The sequence below is a fragment of the Polypterus senegalus genome, chromosome 13 (genome assembly GCF_016835505.1).
Source record: "Polypterus senegalus isolate Bchr_013 chromosome 13, ASM1683550v1, whole genome shotgun sequence".
Lineage (NCBI taxonomy): Eukaryota > Metazoa > Chordata > Cladistia > Polypteriformes > Polypteridae > Polypterus > Polypterus senegalus.
The window spans coordinates 31,427,661-31,454,517 of record NC_053166.1 but is presented as its reverse complement, the minus strand read 5'-3'; the positions used below and the strand labels follow the sequence as shown (position 1 = coordinate 31,454,517).

The 26,857-nt window shown below is 39.0% G+C and overlaps 1 protein-coding gene across 1 annotated transcript in view; it reads right to left on the bottom strand.

Annotated features, from left to right (window-relative positions):
- The window catches only part of sgcd (sarcoglycan, delta (dystrophin-associated glycoprotein)), a 905,470-nt gene extending 878,953 nt beyond the window's left edge, over nt 1-26,517 (bottom strand). Inside the window, exon 1 of the mRNA XM_039775688.1 lies at nt 26,450-26,517. The gene's annotated coding sequence lies outside the window, so the exon portion shown is untranslated. The remainder of the gene's footprint in view (nt 1-26,449) is intronic.
- Between the last annotated feature and the right edge of the window lie 340 nt (nt 26,518-26,857).

Sequence of the window (26,857 nt, the reverse complement as noted above, 5' to 3'; positions counted from 1 at the left end):
CTACTACCACTGCGCCACCATGCCGCCCCACATCAAACTCGCTCTTCCATTTCTTTATAGACCTTGCTTTGTGCACTGATGTACAGTCATGTTGAAACTGGAAGGGTCCATCCCCAAACTGTTCCCACAAAGTTGGGAGCATGAAATTTTCTAAAATGGCTTTGTATGCTGAAGCATTAAGAGTTCCTTCCACTGGAATTAAGGGGTCAAGCCCAACTCCTGAAAAACAACCCCACACCATAATCCCCCCTCCATCAAACTTTACACTTGGCACAAGGCTGTGGAGGACTCCATCTCCCATGGAGCGCTGCGGGTGGTTGGGGAATCACCGTCAGCCATGGAGGCTGCCACCAAGCGTCCCGGGGGAGGTACTGGAGTGCCCATTGTGGCTCCCCCAGAACATAAGCAGCATGGGCGTCCCTGCCGGGCATGGGACCCGGCTGTCCTTCACAGTTCATTCATATATATATATATATATATATATATATATATATATATATATATATATATATGTCATTTTGAAACCAGCTTAACCCAGACCTATCCCAGGAAGCAATGGGCTCCCAGCCTTGGACAGGGTGCCAGCCCATTGCAGGTTGAACACACAAACACCAAACAGACACTAGGGCCAGTTTAGCATTGACAACTCACCTGACTGGCATGTTTTGGACTGTAAGAAGAAACCGGAGCACCCAAAGAAAACACAGGGAGAACATGCTAACTCCAAGCAGGAAGGACCCATGACACAAACCCTGATCTCCTTGCTATGAAGCAGTAGCACCACTATCACTGTGCCAGCCCATACACGTGTATAAATATTGTGACCATCAGGGTACTTCAGCCACCCCAAACACCGCACAAGTACTGCACACGTGTTTATTTCAGTGGTGAATTGCTTTCCCCCCCGCTCCTCACAGCTGCACAGTACAAGCACTAAGCACAATTCAACACAGTCCTTTCTTCTCTTCTCACTCTTTTTCTCCTTCCCGTCTCCACTCCTCCACTGGCAAGCTTCGCCCATCTGGCTCCCCAAGTGAAGCGAGGCAGCTCCTTTTACGCTGCCCCTGGGAGTGCTCTAGGTGGCTCATTAGCCAGGTCTGGAATCACTCCCAGGTGTGGTGGAAGCCCAATATAGGGCTCTGCAGCTCCCCCTTGGTGGCCCCCACGAAACCCAACAGGGCTATACTGAACTCAAACTCCCATGAACCCCTGCAGGAATCCGTGGAGCCACAGCAACCCAGGGGGGCTACCCCCCTAGCGCTTCAGGGTTTGGCAGCATCCTCTGCACATCTGCTCTCAAATTCCTTCTGGTATACTGGCCTCCTGGCTGGCAAGGCCATAGCAATCCTTCACAAGATATACTTGAAAAAGTATTCAGTCCGTTGAACAATGATGTCACATGTCACACTCATATCAGGCTGTTTGGAGTGCTGCCTGTGTAAGCCTAGAGGTTGATTGCTGGCTGATTCAAATATAAACATTTAGAGAAAAGTGAAATCAAAGTGTGATTTTAGTTCTACAGTTTTAACCAAGTCTGAGAGCTGTGGACATCTTTGGTCGTAAATAAAGAACAGATGGGACTGTAAAGTAAGTAAAAAAAAATCATCACTTTCTTGGTCTATAGATTAAGCTGAAAGTGTTCCTGTATAAAAATAACAGAGTGTGTTTCACTGATTTACTAATTAATTAATCAGACATTATTTAATTGTGTACCGCCAGTTACGAGGTGCTTTACGGAAAAATAAGTGGCACATAACATAGCAGAATCCTTCTGATATGATAATTTCCAATTTTTATCAATATGTCCAGCTGTAGCAGCCAGAAATGAGCAAATGTCCATCACTGTCACATTGAATATCAGAACCAGAACCTGATGAATGTGTTTAAATAGAATGTAGTCTTAACAGCAAACTAAGCAAAATCAAAGCATATAGTAGAACCCTAAAAAAGTTAAAAAATTCTAATATTTAAACTGCTCAAGAGAAAATGTCATAAACTGAGTATCAAGGGAGGCTGAAGTCAAGACATGCTATGTTTTAACCATTTAAGTGGCATTGATAACACCATGAAGGCATAAAATATAAAATTCTGATGAAAATACTGCTCATAAAATTCAAGGTCACATAGAGTAGGAGTTCATCTGGGCAGATCTGGGCACAAGGATGGAATAAATATTATCTTTCCAGTGACAGACAGTGACAAAGTGCAGGATTTAAACTCAGGATGCCAGCTCTGTGAGGCGGCCGGGCTAACCACGGCACCACCATGCTACCCTTGCGATATACAACAACAGAACAACTATAAAGAACAATTATATACACAACAGAACAACTGTGCAGAAAGCAATATAAAATCACGTCAAATTAAATATTGTCACATTCAAGTGCATCTTTATCATTGGTTTGAATTTTCAGATAAAGATTTTTATGAATACTGTAAGCTCCTTTGAAAAAGCAGGGTGCCAAGAATAGTAAAGGCTCAACTGTATTGCATATTAACACAAGGATAAACAGAACAATGGTTCTGCTGTGGAAATTAATTTAAAGATTTTAATAAGAGAAAAAGTATTTCAAATATCCTTAAAAGTTGTATAATGCAGCCTTTTGATTGTTGTGTTTGATCCAAACAGAAAATCTAGCAATAGCAGTTTGAACCTTTTGTAATATGTTAAGACTTCATCCAGGATGACTGTTTAAGACAATTTTCTGTGGTCAAGCCAAGAAGAATCGATTAATTCATTTTGCACCTGAGATGAAGCAAAAGAGGAAAAAGTCAGGTGATGATTTGAAGAAGACTGAATTAAGAAATGAGTGCAGACAAGAAGCATCATACAAAGTTCACACGCAGGTTATGGTAACACCAATGCTGATCACAGCTTGATGGAGTAAGCTGGCAGTAATGCTCTGAAGAAAATGTTTCCTTTGTAAATCCTCCTTGCCCAATGACTCTAAATCAGCATTTGGAATGTTAATCATCATTTTTACTTTTTGCTCTGAGATAGTGTCTTGAAAAAAAAGCCATATAAAATAAGTATGGATTAATATACTTTATAAAGCAAGATTATTATCTCACATGTAGTTGCATTCTGCTGAGTGAGGAGGTTAGTGGCAGGTGAAAAACAATGTGGCCAGGTTTATTGCTTTTTTTCTGGTCCCACTATGGTGTGACCTGTCAGCTGACACTAGAATATTTTATTATTACTCTCACATATATTTAATCTAATGATACATTTTTTAGACTATCCTGTTCTCTCAAATTGTGTTTCCCTCTTTATGTTTTTCAGTACATTACAGGGTCGTGGGGAGCTCTATCTTGTCCTGAAAGGTTGTGACCAGCTATGGACCAGCACACTCACCCTGGATCATGATTACCCAATAAAATGAGCACATGGAAATGTGCAAACTATAAACACTGCTATAGCCTTCCAAGTTGTTATCTTTCCTTGCCTCATACCGACTTATCAGACACCAAAGATCTTCTGAAACCAGCATTGCTACTGTTCCAAAACACCATTGCATGCTCTTGGTGGATTCTCATTTAGAGGTAAGAGTAACATTGTGACCTTGTCCACCTTGATGACCCTTTTGTAGAGGCAGACCAGGTAGTGGTGTTCTTGTTGAGCACCTGGTTGTTGTTAAGCCATAGCAAGGTTCAGGTTCTGCCTATGGTAATTCGCCTACCAGGCATTACCACTTTAATGGGGAAAAGTCCTTCGAATAGCGTAAAGTCTATTTTTGCGGAATAAAAAAAGTTAAAGCACATCCCTGTTTAAATCGTTGAAGTGTGGGACGCGCTTTCGCAATCATTTTTAACTTTGGCATCGGCGGGTTCACGGAGTGGGACACTGGCGACAGGTCGAGCGCGCCTCCATGTCAGGTCTGCGCGTACCCCGTCATAAAGGCGAGCGTCTCTATAGCCCCGCCGTTAGCAAAGAGAAAGATGCGGAGCGTGTAGTTAGTTCATGCATTAGTGTAAAAAGGGAATCCCCAAGAAAAATGTAACTTACTTTTGTAGCACGTCGGGATGCACGTACTCATCTGCTCGCGCGCACACGAGGCTGCAAGCCCCAGTTAAAACATGCCTTGCGAGGACTGAGGGGAGCACCTGTGCAGAAGGCACCTGCGTCAGTCGCGATTGATAAGGGAGCAGCGCGTCGCAGGATTAGCTGAAGGTTTGTTTCACGACTATAAGAGACACTTCCTGTCTCAAGGCCTTGTCTTTAGAATCGATGGGGTGTACAACAAGTTTATTTAGTATACCAAACAGCGGCGTGTGCCTATATTTGTAAATATCTTTATATAGATATCTTCTATATTGTTCTGGTGAAGGTATCTTTATAGTTTGGGTTTGTGGTGCACTTCTTGTTTTCCTTGTAAATATATTTTTTGTGAATTCTTTGGTCTTTGTTGTGTGTTGTTTCTTCCTGCTTGTTTTTTTTTTTTTTTCTTGTTTAGAAATACTACAATCTTATATATAAATGTCTTACGTGTGTGTCTCTCCGTCTGAAAAGAGACAAACTCGCTTAGCTGCTAGTACACAAGCGAGACGAGCACATCAGCAAAACGAAACCTCCTAGGAGAGAGATTTTGTATGTGGATTTTTGTCTTTATTTTTCATTTTTGGGACTGACAACTTCACTGTATATATAATTCATTGCTTTTGGAGTCTGTATTTTCTCCCCGTGTCTGCATGGGTTTCCTCCCACAATCCAAAGACATGCAAGTTAGGTGCGCTGGCGATCCTAAGTTGTCCCAGGTGTGTGTGTGTGTGTGTGCCCTGCGGTGGGCTGGCACCCTGCCCAGAGTTTGTTCCTGCCTTGTGCCCTGCACTGGCTGGGATTGGCTCCAGCAGACCCCCATGACCCTGTGTTAGGATATAGCGGGCTGGAAAATAACTGGCTGACTGACATTAATTTTGTGGTTTTTGTGCACCTGTAAATTTAACTCACTTTTGTTTTGGCAATGACCAACTATTTGTGTCTGTATCTCCATTTCTGACTTCTCTCAAGTCTGATTTGAGTCGGTCCCGAACTACAAGACACCCACTGTGTAGTCTGGTGCCAACCTTGGCACTACACGGGGTGTCACACTGCCATGCAGGTTCAACACACATCAATAAGTGTGGGGTAAATTTAATGCTATTTGAGTGACAGTGAACACAAGGACCCGGGTTCGTGGAATTTGCATGTTCTCCCTGTGTCTGCATGGTTTTCCTCCGGGCGCTCCAGTTTCCTTCCACAGTCCAAAGACATGCCGAATAGGTGGATTGGCGATTCTAAATTGGCCCTAGTGTGTGCTTGGTGTGTGGGTGTATTTGTGTGTGTCCTGCGGTGGGTTGGCACCCTGCCCAGGATTGGTTCCTGCCTTGTGCCCAGTGTTGGCTGGGATTGGCTCCAGCAGACCCCTGTGACCCTGTGTTTGGATTCAGCGGGTTGGAAAATGGATGGATGGATGAAAACAAGGAAAAGTCCCTGGTTTTGATTCCATAACCAGTTTGGTGGCCTGTGGTGAGGGCTTTGGACTTCAAATCCTGAGGTTGTGGGTTCATATCCCATGACTGACACTGTGTGACCATGAGCAAGTTACTTGACCTGCATGTACTCCAATTGGAAAACCAATAGGAATGTAAGCAATTGTATCATAAACATTGTAAGATACTTTGGATAAAGGCATCAGCCAAGTAAGTAAATACCTATAAATACGTAAATGTTATTAAAAAAACAGTGTCTCTTTGAGGCACTCCTTGTATGATTTTGGGCTATACAAGAAATTAATTGTTGTTCTAGTTCATGAGTTATTAGTGGGCTTGAGAATGCAAAATACAATGGATTCAGAAAGGATCAGCTGGATAAAACTACGGCTCATCAACATTCCAGGCACACACCATGATACAAGAGTGACAATAATGGAGAAATGTATGAGAAAAAACTTCTGCCCATACGATGATTACTTTTACATCCTTACATCAAGATTTGCTTGAAGACTACTACTAACAAAAGTTAGATCAGTGATGTGCTCACCATGGGGTGGCATTATTTCATACTGAAAACAAAAGAATGAGAGGTAAAAATTGAAATTTTAAGCTTTCTCTATATAAACCACCTTTATTTGAGGGCCGTAAATTTCTAGTTAGAATATTTTTGTTAAAATTAATTATATATTTTAATAGTATTTTGTTTATTTCACCAATGCATGGTGCCATTTTGTGTGCTGAGATGTTTATGGTAACATTTGTTGGCCATTGCTAGGACCGATTTTTCATCACACTTTTGCTTTAAAAGATGGCACTACTCACAGCTGAGCCAATATACTTTACCAAAACCTTTACCAAAAATTGAAAAGAGACTTTAAAATAATCTAGTAATCTTCTTGGAAATATTGTAAACTTTAGGGATTAGATATTTTTTTTGTGTCTGAATTTGGCTTCTGGGTTTTGTTTTTGGTTTGAGTGGCTAACGTTATTCTGCGTACCAACCCGGCAACTGTTGAGTGTTCGTCTGGCTAAACCTTCTCACTAGACAGCATCTGTGCCACTCAGGAATAACTCATAATAAAGCTCAGATACAGAGGCTAGCTTTACACAAAAGAGAAGTAAAATAGACAAAAACAGGTGACTGAAACAACAGCTTTAAGTTTATAACAAAGAAATAATCCATCAACCAAGACGAAGAATACCTAAAATATGTAAATAAAAACTTGAAAGTGCTTGAAAACACTGTCTTTTATTGGACAACCCACACCAATTTAAATTTCATTACAACAAACCTCAACCTACATGTGTGTGAGGCAAGAAGGAGGCAACTCATATATATGGCATCAATTAGGCTTTGTCTCAATGGCTTAATAAATGTCAATCATGCACATTTGGGAAATGTTTTCTGGGTTCTGTGAAGGTAGGAAATGGAGGCATTGAAAGTGATATGACACAGTTGTTTACATTCTTTCCCTCTTTGCTGCTAGAATGAAGGAGTACCCCGCTCAGACCACAGAAGTCCCACTCCTTTCATCCCATCGGCTATTTAAGAGAAGGTCAGATCGGAATTCACAATTTATTAGCGAACCTGGCTGTGAAGGAGACAGAACCTCACCATCAGGAGCTCACACATCCCGTTATGCACCATACAGTGCTTGCTTGTATTTTTTATTGTTTGCATTGCACAATTGTCATAAAATGGAGAGTCCTACAACTCACCCCAACACTTCATCTGTTTCTCTCCAATTTCATTATATACGCCAAAGGATAAAATAATCAGGCACAGTGTCCAAGCAAAATTTAAAGAAAGAAAAGGCAGTATAAATGTATGCACATACAGTAAATGAACCCATACAAAATACTTAAAAATGCTACTACCTATTTAGTAGATATTGTTGGGAGTCTCTGAAAAACATCAACATCACCTCAGTGGGCACTCTGTTACAAGGCTCAAGGATTGACATAAAGTGCCCATATGAGACTATTGTCAACTGTTGGTAGACCCGTCAGGTCAGAAACCTGCTGACATGCTTTGCTGAAAATACATCCATTTTTTTATTAAGCATTCAGAAAAAAAGACACAGCCAAAGGACAAAAATTCAGATGTGAGCATCAGTAGGCTTTGTGCCCTTGGAACCAAGTTACCGATCTATTCCATAACATTTCAGTAATTATTTACCGCTCTGGTGCTGGTCTTTCTAATCATAAAACAGGTCACTGGGATAGCAAATGATGAGAAGTATTAATAATTAATTACAGAATTACAGTATTTGAGGGTTCCTCTAGAGTGCCTCTTTCTCTTGCACGATTTGGCTGAAAAACTAATCAGTACATCATCATCTCATAACAGGCTTAAGCTTTGAGTTTGGTATTTTTCTGTGCAGCCATTTTAGCTCTAGACTGACCTCAAGAAACTGTGACACACAGACACACATACCCATCATCGAGATATCGATGTTTACGGTATCAGGGGACCTGAAAACATCGAGATGCATCAAAAAACCTTAGATCGAAATTTGTGACGAATCTAAAGTTTTTGCTCCTCCCCATAAACGATAGGTTATGATGGGGTAGGGCACAAAGCAAAAAAGGTTGAATAGAAGATCAAAAGCACAGCAACCAAAACCAAAACGTGAGGCAAGAATCAAAATGTTTTGAAGCAAAAGGTTGACACTGACAGAGAACCAACCTACAAAAGAGGTTTTCAAGGGGAAGTAAGCAAAAGGCAAATTTTGTATCTCATCGTATTGCAAGCAATGTGTCATGACTTTTGAGGTCAAAGTGGGAGCAGTCCTAATGACAGGAGAACAAAATGGCACCACTTGGTAATAAACAAATATGCCTGTCAAAACAGCCCAAATAAATTATGAAATCAAAATATTAAACATAATGAAAATATGGATTTCGTCAATCGAGAAACCCCGAAAATGAGTGCTATTATCTGGAAACCAGTAACAGCGCACTGCAAGATCACGTGTAGTGAATACACTTGACTTGACCATTCCTAGTTTTCATCCTCTTTCTCTGTACGTTTACCATTCGTTTGCTCAGAGGTTGACGCTTGCTGCTTCCTGAGCAGCTCTTCTTTTCTCCATGCTAGCGCCCCGCTTCTTCTCCTCTTTCGTCGGCATCTTTTCACGTTAAAACTGATTAAGTCAGTGTTTGTGTTGCAATTACTTAGTATGTTTTCTTTATTTTTTCACTTAAGCTGGCACTTAAGTCTTCAATCTGCCTCAAGAATGATTTAAGATATGAAGAGGTAGGGGAAGTGATGGCGAAAGTGGTACGGATGAGAACGGCGCCCGTACACATGTGCCGCCCTGCTGGAGTTGATTCTACAATAAAATAAAATAAAAATAGGAATACACTTGGAGGTCAATCATCACCCCAAAAGTGGATAGTAGTCCACGTAATACATGTGTACCAAATTTCAGGTCAATTGGTCAAATGGTTTACGAGCTACAGGTGATTTAAAATCCTGGACAAACAAATGGACAGCCATGGTAGCATAATATATATAGAACTTTAGAAAATTTAAAAAGACTAAAATTCCCAACACTGGTGTACTCATTGGACTGATCTGAGTGGCACCTCTTGCAGCACTACACTACTCAAGCATGTCACCCAGAACCTCCTGTCCCATTCCTATATCCTCTACCTCACCCCATGCTTTCTCTGGCTGGAATCCCAGCTCTTTGGTTCTGAACTTGAAACCCCATGACAATACAAATATAACTCACATTGTTTAAAGCACTAAAATAACTTAAGTCTGGAGAACAGATCAAGCTTTGCATACCACTAAAAAATTACAGCCATGTTCCTATTTAGACTTCATTTCCCACAGAGAGAGATAGCTTATATCTGTATAAAAGTATTTGAAAATAGAAAGAAAAGGGCTTCAATGCATTGTGTTTCCTTTCAGAAAGTTATTGTTCTAATAAATAAATAAATACAAATTAGAAGCTTGTTTGTTCCAAAACGATGTCTCAGAAGTAAATGAGGTACTATCCTTAGCTGGAAGCCATATGGATAGGAACATGTAATTCTGTTTTTGAGCTATGAGTTGATCCCAATGGAAGCCTTTCATGGTTTAGCAGGGAAAGATTAGTGAGGGCAGTGAAATTAGCTAAACCTCAGCGGTAATTAGTCGTTAAACAACTGACTTTGAAAATTGATCTGTACTCATTATTCTTTAAAAAAAACGAATGAAAAATAAAAATGGCTAAAATGTTAATGCTGGCAGCGACTGACTAGAAAGATTTTACCAGTACAGTACAATACAGGTCACTTGTTAAAGGGATATATCCTATAGAGTGTTATATTATATATACCATAATTATTTTTCCCTGCTTTTCAGTACGGAGGAGTATGTCACAAGGCCTGACCTACACGTACATTCACTGGAGGCACAATAACATAACAAAATTACATGCACAAAATTATTATGCAGTAGCTTTCAGTTATAATTAATAAAGAGAGCTCATTTGCTTGCATAGGTAAGAATTTTAACACAGTGGTAAGATAAGCAATGGTGTATGGAGCTGAGACATGGGCAGTAAAGGGGGCACAGGAGAAGAAGTTGGATGTGGCAGAAATGTTGAGTTCGATATGTGGAATTTATTAAAAATGGTAGAATAAGAAATGAGAGAATTAGAGGGTGCAACAAAAGTGGGAGAGAATTCTAAAAAAGTACAGGGAAGAAGGTTTAAGTGGTATGGGCATGTGAGGAGAGACAATGAATATGTGGGCAAAAGATTGATGGGAATGGAATTACAGGGGAAGAGAAAGTGGACGTGAATGGATAAAGTAAAAAGAGGTCTGAAGGAAAAAGGCTTGACTGGTGAAGAGGTGCAGAAAAAAGCTGTATGGAGAAGGATGATCAGACACATCGACTTACATTGAAATGGGAAAAGATGAAGAGGAGGAAGGAAGGAAGGTTTCTTTGCTTACGCCACTGAGTTACCACTTACTCTTTGCGCCATTTGCTTTCACGTGTTACCAAATCCAAACACGGTTCACAAGTATCACTAGTGCTAGAAGGGATAAACATTACATCTGTATTACCTAAACCAACCCTAAGTCTCTACTTCCAGCATGTAAGGACGAAGCCTACATGATAATCATATTAAATTCTCACCATAACATTCTCAAAGCAGGCTAAACCAATTCAGGATCTCTTAGAATTAGTGTTGATCAGCAAAATTTGCCAAAGTGTTTTTCACAAACAATTTGTTAGATTTGTCAGTGACCTTGTCTGCCAAATCTTTACCCAAAAATTTGTGGCAAAACATTTTTTCACAGTGCCCCATGATACAATGTGAGGCCAGAGTGACATCACAAAGCTGTAGCAGCTAATGTTGGATGGGGTTGTCACTATCCACCCTGTAATACCTGCTCAGCTTGCATCACCCATGCGAAGAGCTTTCACATGTACCTACTGCAAGTTTATACTACCTCACACTTAATGGCACTCTTCGATCTGCTTTGTGCATGCATGAATATCGTACACCGTATACATGCATGAACCATTATGAGCCATTCAAAACTCATAGTGTTTCTCCTTCCTCACTGATTTCAATGCATTTCACTGAGTTCACAGAAAGTCCAAATATTTTTGCATTTTCACCAAACTCAATGAGAAGCTACTTCAACAGGGTTCACTTATCATTATTCAGGAATACTGTATGCCCAAGATTGTTCAGCTCCATTGGAAACTGGGCAGGAAACAACCCTGACCAATCTTTCACACACATAATCACCCACTCTCTGACCAATTCAGAGCCACCAGTTAACTTAATGTTGATATGCTTTTAGTAGTAAAGGGAGAAATATTTTTAAATAGGGATCAGAAGATAAAATGTAAGTCATAACCTAAAATCTTATCTTTTACCAAAGCCCAGTAAGAGCCCAAATAGCGTAGTAAAGAGAACTAAGGCAAGAAGTCTGGAAAGTCAAAAGGGGCATAAAGCAAAGTACACCACGTGTAAAGTACTTTTAGCCAATCTAGGATAATCAGGAAGAGTATGACCCCTGACCTTTATACTGTTCAGTGACATCTGCCAGTTATTCTACCTAGCAATATAGTTAGCAGCTATACACAAATTAAATCCAAAATGACGGTGCTCACAAGAAACAAAATGCTGTTTTAATTATAAATTAAAATAAACAAACATCTACAATGGTATTTCAAGTAATTTTTTTAACAGTAGAATCAGAGTCATGTCATGGCAAACCCTTACAGCAAGAAATAAATGTAAAAAAGGTGCATATTAAATAAGGAAAAATTTAAAAAAAGATTACAAACATAGCTGTGTTCCGTCTACTTTTCCTAAAGTAGACAGCTACACAAATAGCAAAGGTTGAAGCATGGAGTATAATATAAAGAAGAAATGTCACAATCCGAAAAACTTCATTTCAAACACAGAAAATTTCGACGCAAAAGAGATGAAACCAAAAATAAAGGGGAAATTTCACACACCAAAAAACAGGCAATTTCATATTAGAATTACAGTTTTAGGGTTCTGTAGCCATGTTACATTCTACGTTTCACAAGTCAGGCTATTCACTATACGCTGTGCTACTACACTCAGAAAGCGGTATGACTTTCTCAAACAAATGGGGCCTATTTCATTATTGTACTGAACTAGCGGACTGTTACATTCTGTTTTCATATTAGCTTGGAGGTGGGCTACATTACTCAATCAATTATAACGATTAATTCTTATCTGTTTAACTACATAGTCCAGACTAAAACTGTTATTTCAGAAATAACCAAACTAATAACTAATGGATATATACATTTGCATGAAAATTAGGGATTTACTAAAAATGAACAAAGTATTGTTTCTGAGTATAGTTTCTTTTTATCTGCTAGCTGAGGTTTAAGAGCTGTAATGTATATGTTTAAGGCACATGGTGGACATTACAACTTTACTGACAGACATACAGATATGCAGAATTATTTTTTTTTTAATTTGAGAGATAAACAGGACAAAGGATGTGACTAACAAACATGATGAGATTGTTACTAGAAGATCAAAAAATCATTTGAGACAACCCAATACACAAAACAAAAATAATTAAAGTTCTTAAATGAAAAGCAAAGATCAAAAGCTGTGTGTTTCGCAAAGGTTTGTAAGAAGTCATTCAGAAAATCAGATGACTTGAGAATGCATGCAACTAACTTACTGCTATGGAAATGACTGTATAGTGACACCCATAGAAAAACAAAGATGTCGTGCATTAAAAATGTTTACATTGCCATGACACCAAAAACTAATGTTAAATTCAAACATATTGGGTTTCAAATCCCTCTAATAGATGCAAAATTCGAAAATATTCACTCAGAAAAGCTAAAAAAATGACTAAAGCCCATGACCATAACATATGACTCTTCATGTAACAAATGTGTGAGGCCACTTCAGGAATACTGCATGCAGGTGATGTTATCAATATAAGGCACCGCAAGTGAAGAGGGAAACTGACCCCCACAAAAATGCAGTCAATTGATTTTTATTTAAAGAAATACAAATGCAAAGGTATTGGAAAATGTGCATCAAAAGAAAAATGAGAAACCCTCAAAAATCAAAAGCAAAGGAAAATAAAATCAAATCCTAAAATAACAAAGAAATGCACAAAGAAACCAACGGGAAATGTCCAAGACAGCAAAGTCAAAACCAAAGTCTAAAACCAAGAAGCTTGGTCCAAATTTAAAGTACAGTAAACCCTCGTTTATCGCGGTTAATCTGTTCCAGAAAATGAATTTCCGTGAAGTAGGATTCTTTATTTATAAATCAAATATTTTCGCAGTTAGAGCATAGAAAACCTGTTTATGACCTTCTAAATAATTTTTTTAACATTATTAGAGCCCTCTAGACATGAAATAACGCCCTTTAGTCAAAAGTTTAAACTGTGCTCCATGACAAGACAGAGATGACAGTTCCGTCTCGCAATTAAAAGAATGCAAACATATCTTCCTCTTCAAAGGAGTGCGCGTCAGGAGCAGAGAATGTCAGAGAGAGAGAGAAAGAGAGAGAGAAAGGCAAACAATCAAAAATCAATAGGCCTGTTTGGGCTTTTAATTTTACAAAGCACCACTGGACAAAGCAGCAGCAAGGAAGGCAGCAATGTGAAGGTAGTCTTTCAGCATTTTTTAGAGGCGCGTCCGTATCCTTTAGGCCAGTGTGCGAAAAGCCCCTATGGTCACACCCCCTCCATCAGGAGCAGAAAATGTCAGAGAGAGAGAAAGAGAGAGACAGACAGAGAAAAGCAAACATTCAGAAATCAATATGTGCTGTTTGGGCATTCAAGTATGCGAAGCACCACACGGGAAGCATATCGTATATCATCGAGGAGTTTTATTTAATATGTAATACGTGCTCTGATTGGGTAGCTTCTCAGCCATCTGCCAATAGCGTCCCTTGTATGAAATCAACTGGGCAAACCAACTGAGGAAGCATGTACCATAAATTAAAAGACCCATTGTCCGCAAAAATCCGCGAACCAGCGAAAAATCTGTGATATATATTTATATATGCTTACATTTAAAATCCGCGATGGAGTGAAGCCGCGAAAGTCGAAGCACAATTAGTGAGGGATCACTGTATCAAAATTGAACATTTGTTTTCTAAGTGCAAAACATGACAACAATTTTGAAGACACACAGCTCAAGTGAAACAAGACCTTCCCTTTGAAAGATGGGCTAAATGTGTATTTAAAATAATAAAAAACAAACTAAAGCATCGGGGGCATGTAATTGTATTATTAGTCTTGTCCCACTAGCACAAAAATATTAACTCATTTTCCACTGCTTAGCAGTGAGGCCCATACTTTCCTTTCACAAGCCACACTTGCCAAGAAATACTGTAGGAACTCATTTGAGAGGTCTTATCCTCCCAGCGAATCCTGGATCTTCCCAGAGGTCCTTTTCAAGCTGATCATGCCCTTAAAACCTCCATAGCGAGGAATCCATGAGGCATCCATAGCAGATGCTCAAACCACCTTAATTGGCTCCTCTCGATGCAAAGGGTCAGCAGCTCTTCTCCCTGCCTCTGCGCTTCTTATCCTATCTCTACCATCAAAAATAATGAAACAATGAATAACATAATTAATAAAAAACTAAGGTAACTTATTAAAACTAGCAGAAGGAACTAAATGAAGACAATTAAAAATATTAGACCGAGTACAGGGAGCGGAACCATCTGTTAGTCACAATGAAGAACTGCCAGCAGGTCTCCCATAGTTCCTAGGGGTTCATTGTGAATGTGTTCTGGGAGTTTGGTGAGTTTGGAGTGTTGTGTTAATTTTTAGATATTGAGCTTCATGCGCTGTTCTTGACTACATTTCTGGATTACTGTATTGGGATTGTGTCTGCCTTTCATTGCAGCTCTATTTTGCCATTATGCTGTACATTATGTGACAGAGCGTTTTTGTGAAGAATAAAACATTTAAATTTTAATGAAGTTTCTGTGTTTGCCTGTTTCTCTAGCCATGGTTTGGTGGTATATCTCCCTCTAGTGGGCATTATTGGAAGTGCTGTAGCAACTTTTTGGGTACTTGTGTATCTTGAGACTTCTTGTAACAACAGCAAGGTGGTGATGTTGATAATGTCTTCTCATGCCTTTAGACACGAGGAAATCCAGCTGGAAGACTGACTCCACTTCTACCTCCCTCCTCCAAGCTCCGCCCCCTCTGCCACAACTCGTACATAAAATGTTGCAATGCCAGAAGTCAGTTGTTATTGGACCAGCAACTGTGAGCGACACAGATTGCGCATGGACCCAATGACTGAAAAAGTCACCATTGTTTCTTTTCTTTATATTTGATTTATTTGTGCTGGCAGGCCCCACAGTTTATAAGAACTGTTAACAATTAACAGATTTTGCTGCAAGGTCTTTATCTTGTCCTTTTCTTTCATAGTACAATGAAATCTATAACATTTAAATTTTATTTATTTTTGTTTTGTTTGTGTTTAGGTGTGTCGAATCATAATCTCAGGTTGTTTTAATTTGGTTGTTATGATGTGGTGGGGGACATGATGCATCTACATGAAACAGCAAATGACAGCATGCCATCATCTTTATTTATTTGAGCCATGCATTTACAGTTTGTCTGATTTTTGTGGTAAATAAAGACTTATTTGCTAGGGAAAGCTAGTTCCTTAAGAAAATGAAATTCTTATTAAAAGTTTTTTGTTTTTCTCTTGTGTAGTAGTCATGAGTTTTGCATCAACTTCTTGTTTTAGTTGCTAAACATCTGCCCAGTGTGTAATTTCTGCTACATCTGACTGCTCTATTGCTGCAATAAAACCTTGTGCTCTGCCACTCCTTAATCACATTCATTATTAAATGTAAAAGATCTAAATGGACAAAACAACAGGGAAGCTCTTCTGTGCCACCACTTAAATACAAAACGCTGCCTATGGTGTGGCATATCAATGCGTTTGTGCTCAACCACAAGCACCTGATCTAATGCTGGGCTCCTCTGATGAAATCATCAGCATGCAACACTCTCAGAATTATAAATGTAGATAGACATCAAAATGAGTAAAAAGAAAAAGCTGAAGCTTAACAAGTAATCAAGATAGCACGAAACAGTGCTTAAAGGCTTCCAGATCATAAAACAAGGTTGGGCTGTCACAATAAGTATAGTAGATCCCCACTGAAAACCTTTTTTTTTTTTCTTTTGCCACACCAAAGAGTCTCTATGACCAATCACTGTTTAGGGAGTGGATGTAGGGGTAATATGTTCTTACAATTACTTTGGACTGGTCTCATAACAAAAGTTAGCTATATAAGAAAGCTAGGAGCAGGCTATTTTAGCTAGAGGGCTGTGTTCTTTTAATGTGGATGGTGACATCCTTCACATCTTTTCATATCTCTTTCACATCTTCTACAACTCTGTGATGGCAAGTGACATTTCATAAGCTCTGGTGTACTGGGCTGGTAACATCACTTCAAGAGAGGCCCAGTAAATCAACAAGTTAATTAAAATGGCAGGCTCAGTAATCTGACACACACTGCACACCCTGGAGGTTGTAGCACAGTTGAGAACTAAAACAAAACCATAGTGTGCCATAATGAACAATGTTGCACATCCTCTTTCTGACACACCAACACGGATAATTTTGTGTGTCAAGAAATGCTACTGGGGTCCTTCAAACCAACAGTAGTATGCCTGTATAGTACCTTACTGCGACTGTGACCACCAAGTTAGAAGTTTTCTTTCTTCTTAATTGGTTACCACTGGTTTGAAGCACATAACCTGCCCTGTGAGGGAGCAGCAGCCATGTGGTGCGATTCCCTGAGAGTGATCTGGCTTGCAGGATCCTCAATGTTGAGGGCCCAAGTGGTTGGACCATACCAAGGGGATGCCCACATAACACCTGGCTGCGGTAGATAGAGGGTCATTTCTAAAAGGTAGGACTGGACCACGTGTATACCTGGGGCGTTGCCAACCAGGATCCCGAGCTGTGGTTGGTGCGGCAATGTGCTATACCAGTGCATGCTCCCCAACATGAACCTAACCCGTTCACACCAGTGCGTGTAGATTTATTTAATTATTTATTTATTTACCTGCCTATTTATGTTTTTATTTATTTAAGGAGTTCTGTAAAAAGCCCAATTTCCCCCAGGGAATATAGTTCTATCTACAGTATCTATCTATCTATCTATCTATCTATCTATCTATCTATCTATCTATCTATCTATCTATCTATCTATCTATCTTGATGTCTTCTGTAAGTCACATTGGATGAAAGTAAATAAATGTAAATGCAAATGTAAAAGGAAAATTTCACAGTTCACGTGAACAAATGGATCTATCTACAGTATTGGAAAGCAAGTTTGAAACCTTATAACTGCCTGACAACAAAAGTGCAGCAGGCATTTCTCACCTTGGTGTGAAAGGATTTAAAATGCATACCGCTGGAGCCTGTAAAGTCATATATGAGATGCTGACCTTTATCATGTACATAATAACAATCCAGTCATATTCCAAGTAAAATGTCGAGTGACCCAATCATCATGACACCTGAACACAAGCATAAGTAAGAATCCGAATTTAGTTAAGCCAGAAATACCACCTAGCAGTAATCCACTAAATACAGCACATTTAGCACCAGTCAGACTCAAATGCCGGATGTGTGCCATATAAATGCCATAAGGGACAACTCCCAGGTTTCAGCATCATATGACAGGCCTCCCTTGATGTGCTTACAGCTGCACATTTTCAAGTGAGCACCATCTGCTTCCCTTCAAACTTACTATCCAAGGAATCCCATTTTAAAAATCTCTTACAAAAGATACATGACGTGTGAAATCAGAGTATAAACATTTGACAAGAGCAAGAAAAAGTAGGAGGACGATGAAATAAGATGCATTATGACTAAATTGCTGGCTGAGCAACTCACCGGTATTTGTCAACAGTGCTGTTTTTTTTATTTTTTGCTGTTAAAAATTGCCTTTCAAGAATCATGCAGCCAATTTAATTTTTTTCTCCTGTGCCACATATGGTGCCAAAAGCATTGAAATCACCTTTACTGTACTTCAATTGTGTCAAAAATACAACCTAATCAAAAAATAAAAATTCATGGAATTGTAGAAACAATAATCACAGACAAGCACTTATTTGCTCCATGCCCTTTAGCTACTAAAACTGTGTCCAATATGAAAGTTCTAGCTTTAGGGTTCCTGGCTCAGCTCTATTGCCAGTCACTATTTGTGTGGATTCTTCACATTATCTTTCTGTTTATATGGATTTTCTCTCAATACACTGATGTCTAACATCCTGCAGATGGTCCTTGATTTGATGCAATGAACAAGTAGCAAGTAAGAAAAATCACATCTCCCTCCAATTAACAGGTCTGTGTCTGACCACAGCTGTTTTGAGAAGGACTCTATCAAAAGTCAATCCACAAAAGGCCACCGAACCAGGCAGTTTACCCGGTTGTGTGCTGGAGGAATGCATCAAAGAACTGGTTGATGTCCTCACAGACTTAGATATGGATCACCACCATTACACAGCCCTTTGACTTAGTGGGATTGTAAGTGTTTTCTTAATGATTTTCTAGCAATACATTTTCTCTCAACAAATCTTTTACGGAAGAATTCCGATTATTCAGTTTTATCTGTGGCCTATCTTATGCGATCATTCCAACTCCTAATACACTGCCATCTTTGCTTGGGTTCCTTTACTTTGTCCCTGTTACAGATCTGACTAGTAAGATGATCTAACTGTGGCAATGACTTAAGCCAGCCATGTGAGAAGTGGGAACTCTGCAATACGTGCAATTATTTTGTGGCCAATAAATTTAATTTTTTTCATTTTAGCTTAGCGGTGGTGGTTAAACACATTTCATTTCACAGACGTATAGTTCATCTTCAAATGCCTAAACATTTCAATAAGGGTGGGTGAAGCACATAACACTCAAGATATCTTTGACGAGATTCACTAGCAGCAGTGAATGCTGTCATCTGAAGAATTACAAATACGATATTCTCAGATTACTTTGTTCTTTCTCCAGTAGAGGGATATAGCCATTAGAGTAAGGCATTTATAATATTTCATTTACTGAGATGGCAACTCACCAATAAAGTAACACAGGCAACTAAGGATTAATCCAGTTGCAGGTTACAGGTCAGCCTCAGCCTCTTGACAGTTGATAGTTCAACCTTGGATCTTTCAATTATTGAAATTAATTCTGCTGCAACAAATCCCATTTTCATTAAAGTTCAGTAAGAGATTTGCACAAATGGTGGTGCAGCTTCCTGCTGCTGAGATTGATGATATGTCCAGCCTCCTCTTTTAGATACTCAGCCTTCAGATTGGATTATGCTTCCCATATGAAAGAAACTGGCTCATGAGCTTCTAATAACAGAGGGAGTGATTCATGGCAGGCAGATTTAGAGCGCCAATGACAAAGCTGAACTTTATAGCACAGACAGCTTCAGATACCAGAGGGTTTCATCGTGAAATATTGGAAGTAATTCAAATGGCATTTTACTAAGAAATGTTCATAGACGTCAACTACACAAGTACATTAGCTATATCAGCAACCCTTTAAAACAAAACTAAAAGTTTAAAGAACATTACACTAATGTGACATGTTGCACCATAACCATTTATTTATTTACGTGTTACCTATTTATTTATCATTGTTATTTTCAAGTGGCAAGTAGTGTTACCTCCACTCGCCACTTGATCCTAGGCTGAGGTACATGAAGTTAGCATGCTCTCTCCATTTTTCAATTTACTCCCATGATCCAAAGGCAAAGTGAAAAATAACCAAATGACCAAACTAAACTAGTAAAGAAGCCATTTAAAATTCACAGTTTAAGGTAGACAACTCAGCCTTGTGTATCAGTCTGTAAAGATAGATGCCGTCGGATTAGGGTCATGGTGATATGTTAGACCTCCTACACATGCAACTTTGTGCATGAACAAGTTTAATATCTTTGCACACCAACTTCCTCTTAGTTGCTCTTCATTAGCATGACAAAGAGAAACTGATAGCACATAATCTAAATGATGCCCATACCCACTTTTGTTTCTTTACACTGTTTATTGATGAATACCCTGACGTTCTGAACTGATGAGGACCCAAAGCTCTTCAATCATGGTCACTGGTGGATTTTTCTTCCTAATGCCAACTATTGCAGCCATCCTTAGAATTATTAACAGTATCATTTATGCATTAACACCCAGTAGGGCATAGCCCCTCTAGATGTTGTGCAAAATAAGTAATACGTGTTCCTCAGTAATTCAACTTATTATTGAAATAGTTATAACAGCTTTGGGTTGTTAAACAAATTCTTTTTCCAATTTTCCATCATATGCACAATGTCATTTCTTACCTCTTTTAATAGTATGTGAAATTTTTTTGATGCTGTGTGCTCCAAGCCTTTTTCTGAATAATGGAGCTAGGTCTATTGTCACTGTAGTGTTCTCGATGCCCTTGAATGTGCAGCGTGAGCATTCCAGTTTAGTGGTAGCTCTTGAAGACTACAGCCTATCCACATGGGGTGTGCATGTTCTCGCTGTGTTTGCACAGGTGCCTTCACAAATCCCACAAAGGCATGAAGGTTATGTTGATTCCAACTTGGCCCCAGTATGAGTGCCAGTGTGACTGGGTAGGTGTGTGTGTGAACCCTGCGATGGACTGGCCCCCTGAACAAGACTGTTTCCTGCTTTGTGCCCAGAACTTCTTGAACAGACTGTGCCCCGTGCAAGCTGCCTTGGATGAAGTGGGAGTGGGAATGACTGACTAATACAAATGATTCACATGATATTAAACTAGATTTGACTCTTACCCTAAGGGTCAAAAAATGTGATTGTTCTATTAAAACCTGTTCTATAATCAAAACATTAATTTTAAAATGCTGAAAAGCTCTGTTGATTACTTTCTTATATTCCTTTTTTAATTATCCTAGTAATTGTTCTTATTGGTCATTAAAATGCCTTTCCCATTTTCTTTGTGTTCTTAGCACTTGCTCTGCCTTGGAGTGGATCTGTCACCATTAGATGATGGAGTGATCCATTTTAGACTGTGGCTGGTCTAAGCTGTACAAGTCTAGTTTTCTATCCATTCTGCATATACTGTGTATTTTGTCTAGATACTGTACAGAAGTATGTTTTTGTATACATTGCTTGAGTTTTCACTGAGCATGTGGCTTGAGTTTTTCATAATTCAGTATTATTTTCTGTGTTGTAGGAGGCATAACTGAACCCCAAACCCCTGACACAACCACACAGACTCAGTTCCAGGTTCAAATAACCATTTATTTTTAAAGAAATTAGGGGGCTTTGCCCCTTGCTCACTTCACTCACCAACCACCAGGCCGGCGCTATGTGCTAGCCACTTTGCTGTTCAGCCGCTCACATATGGGGATGCGGATGTACAATTTAAACAGATTGTTATTTTCATGGGAATTGTTACATATGCATAATGGAACTAACTATTTTACATTACAGTGAGTAATTAACCATATTAAAAAAATAGTAAAACATAATAATTTGAAAGTAAATTATGTTTCATGTTGGTTAGTGTTATTCGTTGCATTATATGATTTCGTTCTGTTTGGATTTGGAATTAACACTGAAATAGTTTTTAAACTTACACTTTTACTGTAAAACTTGAAAAACTATTTTTTTTAATTAAATTTTCATCAATATAGAATTTTGATTCTGTGTTTGGACTTTCATCGTGACAACACAACGTATAACTGCCCATGATTGAATTTTGTTTCTTTCTTTCTATTAAATACAATGACTTTTTCGAATGTTTGTCCCTGTGATTTCTTAATTGTCTTTGCAAAAGCTATTCTATTTTATTACGAATGGCATATCAAGATCTCCTTTGTTGTGTAATGTTATCCGCAGGAGATGTACTACATTACCTTTCTTGAATACATCCTTCTTTCAACAGTAATTCGGGTGGTGGAAGACCATACAGTGTTAACGGTTGTAGAAATTCTTCGGGATATTGTTACGTTGATGATTTCATCTTCCGCACAATCACCATCGTTTCAGTGTAGTCTATTGATACGCATTTAACCAATTTGTCATGTAACCGATCAACAATTTTCACATTAAATTGTTTGACTTCATCATTTCTCAGTGCTAGGATTGCCCGTGTACTCATTTCATCTGTTGATAACCCTTCAGGATGAAATTCTTCAATAAGATTTGGACATAATAAGTCTTCTTTTATTGGGAACTTAAAGTGAGGAAAATGTAAAAATTTATAAGAGCTTAGAGAGCAAGAACTGTGTCTGACAAAAGCATTCACGCGAATGAGAGGTGAGAGGGCAGTGTGCGTGGTTGAATATGGTTGAGAGGAGGGCGTGACTTGAAAAAATCTCAGGACCAAAGTCTTGTCTAGCGGGACTTGATAATATCTCTTTCAAAAAGTCTCATCTCAGGATTTCCTTTTATAATAGAGAGATATACCTTATACAGTCTTCTTTTCCCAAAGTCAACACAATTACAATTCCTTCTTCTCCTCATCCACTCCTCCCACACATGACCTCCCAATTCTAATTTGCTGGGGTGAGGCAGAGAGCTCCTTTTAACCTGCTACGAGCACATTTATTTTGTCAGTTTTAATACCACTAGTTGTCTCACAAATAGGATGTTTTTCTGTTGTTGGTGATGCAGATGTCTTGAGCACAAAATGTTTCTGTTTGCATTGGCTGTAGTTTCTGAGGACAGATGTGTTAATGTTACAGTTAGATACAGGTCACTTGTTCTTATGAATGTGAACTGTCAAGATCTTAACAAAAATTCGGAATTGAGCAGGGAAGTTTGTAAAGTGAACATATAGCCGTAAAACATGTGACATCAGACAAACAAGCCTTTCTTCTGTTTGCAAGGTCCAAAACATCTGCATTTTGTATTCCTCGTAGCTGCATTATGTAATTCTGGGCAAGCACTAATTAGTTGTCTCATGCAGGCAGAGCCCTACCCTGTGGGGCGAGTTACAGACAACTTGGACTGAATCACTAAGGATGTCACACTATATCCTATACTAGGCTGACCTGCCTTTTAAGGCGACCGACTTTTAAGTTGACCACTTCTTAAGGCAATTCAATATGTAGATCAATTTGATATTTTATACAAACTCATTAATTTGGTTATATTGCATTTGAGCGGTATTACTTTAATACTCGTAGTTTCTGTTATTTTTGTGATGAAATTGAAACTTTTTTTCTATATTGAGGTCGCCCTTTTGAACCCCCCTGATATTTACTATGCGGTGAGGCATTTGTACTCCATCAACATTAATTATTTCCAGAGACATAATTTTGTCTATTTTTCCAACGCATCATGCACAAAAGCAAGGAAACGATTGGAGCACCAGAGCTCTTCTCACATCATGTCGCTTCATACCGCAAGCTGCAAGTAGTAAGTCTGTGATTATCGGAATACCGCTACACTTTCCACTCACGGGACGGAAGGACAATCCCGACCACTTTTATATAGTAAGAAAGAAGAAGAAGATATCGCACAGTCTGGAGTAGAAAATCATCTTTTACCTGGAAAAACGAAACTACAAATCTCATTGTGCATTGCAAAATGGACGGGGCGTGTGTGAAACTCCGCGCCTGCATAGCACTCATGGGATGGAAGGACAATCCGACCACTTTTATATAGAAGGATGGACTATATGTCCAGAGTCACGAGAACACCCCTGTGACTGCCCCTGACTCACCAAGATAATGTAGCTGAAGGCTATGACTTAAAATCACTGGAAAAGTTATGTAATGTGACATGGCTTTTACTCTGCTGTAGCCTAACCTGTCCCAAGTTTCATTGTACAGATGGTTAGTGGAACGAGACCCTGGAAGGTTAAGAGTATGTGATCGCCAGATCAACCTGCAGTAGGCTGAAGAAGATTCCAAACAGTGCAACTTGAATGAAACAATAACTTTCCCTACCAATAAAGTCCATCCTTCAATACATTTAAGGTCTTGGGTGATTGAGCCTAACATGAATAGATTAAGTGGAAGGCAGACCCTAAAATCTAAAAACCCTAAAAATCACAACACGCGCACTTACACACAGCACTATATTATTCAAGGCTTCCAATCATTGTAATTTGTGGAGAGCTAATAAGCTTTCATTTTATTGATTTACATCTTGTTCTCAGCAGGATAGAACTTCATAGATGAATTACTTTTCAGATCTTGTGTAGGTGGCTAGATTGCATACAGTTACAAAACAACTTCCATCTGTCCGTGTTCTGAACGAGCTGGGAGCTATAGCCCAAATCAATATCATTTAGCAGAACCAGTCCCGGATGGAATACCAGTCCCTCACAAAGACACTAATACAAACACTATGCCAGTTCAGTGTGGACATGCAGATTTCCCATAGTGAAAGAATTTGAATGCAATAATAGAGGATAGGAGTCAGTGCATAAGAAGCCTTGGAGGTACTGTAAGGGCACTGGCAAAGCTAACATTTCCAGTGACACAAGACCTCTGCTAATACAGGGCATCATGCCACAAAATAATACTAAGAGATAAGGACACAAATTTGTTGGGGGGTGATATTAAATGTCATTCATGTAGATAGGTGACAGTAAGGAGGCTCAACTCTGTGGCCACCTGGTACTTTACATGATGGACAGGTGGCCCTTTAAAAAAGAATTGGGAACCGGAGCCTATGTCAGCAATCATTGGGCATAAGCCATGAAGAACACCTAGGCAGTGTGCCAGTCCACCTCAGGGTGAGCATAAACACAGAGATCAAGGCCAATTCAGCATAACACTAATTCACCTAAACTTTAGGAAAAAATTGGTGCACCAGAGAGAACCCACACAAACATGAGGAGAACATGCAAACTCCACACAGGTAGCATCCGGGATATGAACCCCAGTCTCCTTATTATGAGGCAGCAGCGCTATCTGTGTGCTACCATGCCATCCATGGCTTAACATCTGAAGTCGAAATGAAGAGTGCTACATGCTTTATAACCTAGAATGTGTCCTTGGTTTTAAAAATGATCAGTTTTATAGGAACATTCTGAAACATAATGAAACCAACTCCACCTGTCACTTTAGCTGATGATCTCTCTTTGTTTTCGTTGCATACTAGCCGAAAACTTTTTTTTTTGTCTGTCATTTTTTGAGCACCTTTTGTATTCATAATTTGGTGTTGAACAGTAATGTAGGTTTGTCCAATCCTCCTGGCTATCACCAGGGTAAAACTGCTATGCACGCTTATCTTTAAAAGCTACACCGCAAGGAACTTAAGCCATTGGCACTTTCAAAACATCTACCTGACATGCATGGATCAGAGCAAATATGTAGGCCTCTTGAAATTTTACACAGTCTATCCAACAATAAGGACAAAAACACAACAATATTAGTCAGACTGCTACTTTAGGTCTCAAAAAGAGGACAACCCTAGGAAAAACAGCAAGTCTTGTCACCTTATAGCTGTTTGTTTATTATTTTTTGAAAACAATATCAAAAGATCAACTCATAAACAGGTTTACTGTCATCTATGTGAAGTTTTTTTCCCCTTATAGATTTGCCATTTTAAGAACCCACTTATGCTATGTGCCCAATTCATATGCCCTTTAAGGGAAAAGGTGGAATGTAGTTTGGAGAGGAATGGAACCTTTCATGGGTGGGCACAGACAGAAACAGGAAGGATTTTTTGTCAGGAATTGCCCGGAACAGGATGAAACTTTGACAGCTGCAGGACCAAAAAAATGAGTAATGTACAGACCTCTACTTTAGATCTTTCTTCCTTATTAAACCTCTCTTTGTATGCAGAACTTCTGCACCTTTCTATAATTTATTACTTTCTTCTGTAATAAACTCAATTGCTATCCACACAGTGACCTCAAAGTGTCAGTTTTACAGATCTAAAAGACTAATATATAAATGAATTCAAAATACCAATGCTCACAACAATGCAAGATAAACTATGTACTTGAATTGGTGGTATTTTGTTGCAACTCAGTAATACTTGTCTCTGGATGTACTTAGAGTCATTAGTTAACTGGCACTAAATCATTAGTATTTTAATTCTGCAGGAATTGAGACTATTTACAGGTTTTCTATCTTCAAATGTTACAACATCTCCAAGAGCTGGCCAATTGTGAACTTCCTTAAACATCAGAGAAAGACTGAACTAACTTATAGACTCCATTCACTGAAAACTGTTCACTTGTCATAAGTAAATAAATCACTGCCTGCATGAAAGATTACTAAACAGCCTGTGAGATTTCAGTCTTCCTTCAAAATGCTCTGCAGTCATCACAGACTTCTTTTCTGTCTAATCTGCATAGAGCATTATGTCTTGAGTAGAGCTTCAGATCTATAACCAGAAATGTCTACTACACATCCCAAAAAGCTGAAATACTGGCAAAAAAAAAATATCACACAGCTCTTATAACCCTCTGTCTTGTCTGACAAAACGCATAGCTTCTTCCCTAAAATTATAAAAGTGTGGCATTGTGTCTTACCGTTGGCCGTTTTCCGGATTTATAATCCAAGAGCTCCCCTCAAATTCAGGCCACCACTTGGATCTCTCTGCCACAAAGTATTTTTAGCTTAGTTTCCCATCCCATATAAGGAGACACCCCTTCTACCATTCCTAATTCACTTTAGATAACAGAGGGCACATGGCAGCTGTTTAAAATTATCACAAGTCACTAAGTGGCAGCTGCACGACTTTAAGTGACTGAGGCTGCACCAACTTTACAATGTGAAATAAACACATTCCTGAAAGCCTCTTCCTATTCGACTAACTTGTTTAAAGTTGTGTGTCCTGTGCAGGTGTTTAAATAAAGCAAATAATGTATTTAACCTCCCACTGCTCAATAATCCGTCCGCACATTTTTGAAAGACTTTTATCAACAAAGTACAAAAAG